Here is a 1568-nt window from a genome sequence, read left to right as displayed (position 1 = left end):
TTTACATCATGATGACACATCACCAACACACAAAAAAAATCAACATCTATGGCATTTCTTTCTTCAGCAGACTTCCCTATGACATAATGTATTACTAACTTGCCCCTTTAAACTAAATATAAGGCTCATTAATGTAGGTACCATTGCCATTTAATGAAACACCTATGCTTGGCTGCTATCAGAGGCAGAGGAGCTGTGTGGCACCCAATGACTAATATTTGTTGGAATAAAAATTAAACAAAATTTCATACATGGTCAAACTAATCTGTGATGGCTGATCAGTGTAAACATAATACTGTAGCATGTCGATAGTATTGCTTTACAAAAATAATGTAGCTGATGGTTAAAGAAAGCAGCAATTTACTAAAAAAACTGAACCTGCATGTAGCTGACTACTGCATGTCAATAAAACATTTTGCTGTTGTGTGCATCTGAGAGGGCCTGGAGTGTCTTTTGCCTTCGCATTCAGTCTTAAAAACAACTATCTTCTTTTGGTCCAAATCTTCTGAGCAACACAAAAAACTCTTATCCTCACTCTACCTGTCAAAGGATTCATACTTACCTGTGCCACTTACCTCAGTATCCGTTTTTGAAAAACAGAGGATTTGTTCATGACTACTATATAAAATGTCATTAAAGCAAATAAAATTATACTTACCTTTTCAAGATGTTCAAAAGACATTGTGCCCCACACCTCCTCTCCTCTCCTCTCCCTCCTCCTTATTTCCTTTGTTTCCTCATCTGTTCACATCTTATTTTGATTTCTCCTGTCCTCCATACTCCTGAAAAGAAACAAATGCCTGACAAAATGGAATATTGTTTAGAAATTCAGATCAAGTGGGAACTGAGAACTACATCAAATCATTACGATCATTAGATAAATTGATATTTACCATGTCCGTGAGACAGCTCATATTACACCCAACCCTCCACCTCTTCCTCACCCTGAAAGATAAACAGAAAACAAAAAACATTTCTCAGGAAAACAAAAAAATATGCAAATTAAATTGATATTTACCATGTCCGTGAGACGGCTCATATTTCACCCAACCCTCCACCTCTTCCTCACCCTGAAAGATAGAAAGAAAACCAAAAACATTTCTCAGGAAAACAAAAAAATACGCAAATGTCTTAAAAACAACTATCTTCTTTTGGTCCAAATCTTCTGTCTTCTGAGAAACAAAATTAAATCCATTTTAAAAAAGAAACATCTTCTTTTGGTCCAAAACTTCTCTCTTCTTAGAAAAACAACAAAAATAAATTCATCTTAAAAAAAGAAACATCTTCATTTGGTCCAAAGCTTCTGTCTCCTGAGAAAAACAACAAAAATAAATCCATCTTAAATATGAATCTTCTTTTGGTCCGAATCATCTGTCTTCTGACAAACACAAAATTAAATCCATCTTAAAAATGAAACATCTTCATTTGGTCCAAAGCTTCTGTCTCCTGAGAAAAACAACAAAAATAAATCCATCTTAAATATGACACATCTTCTTTGGGTCCGAATCATCTGTCTTCTGAGAAATAAAATTAAATCCATGTTAAAAAAAGAAACATCTTCTTTTGGT

At 34.2% G+C, this 1568-nt stretch overlaps 1 long non-coding RNA gene across 2 annotated transcripts; it reads right to left on the bottom strand.

Moving 5' to 3' along the window:
- Nucleotides 1-675: 675 nt before the first annotated feature.
- On the bottom strand, nt 676-1255 carry LOC109965789 (uncharacterized). Of its 2 annotated transcripts, none has more exons than XR_002275697.1 (2): nt 1019-1255; nt 676-800 (listed from the first exon to the last, which is right to left on the bottom strand). It is a non-coding gene; the product is annotated as an uncharacterized LOC109965789 (long non-coding RNA). The 2 variants fall into 2 exon arrangements; XR_002275696.1 differs by lacking the exon at nt 1019-1255 and adding an exon at nt 894-996.
- Nucleotides 1256-1568: the final 313 nt, after the last annotated feature.

The sequence above is a fragment of the Monopterus albus genome, unplaced genomic scaffold, assembly GCF_001952655.1.
Source record: "Monopterus albus unplaced genomic scaffold, M_albus_1.0 scaffold103.1, whole genome shotgun sequence".
NCBI classification, from domain to species: domain Eukaryota; kingdom Metazoa; phylum Chordata; class Actinopteri; order Synbranchiformes; family Synbranchidae; genus Monopterus; species Monopterus albus.
Note: the sequence above shows the minus strand (reverse complement) of the source record. Positions and strands in the feature narration are given on the sequence as shown.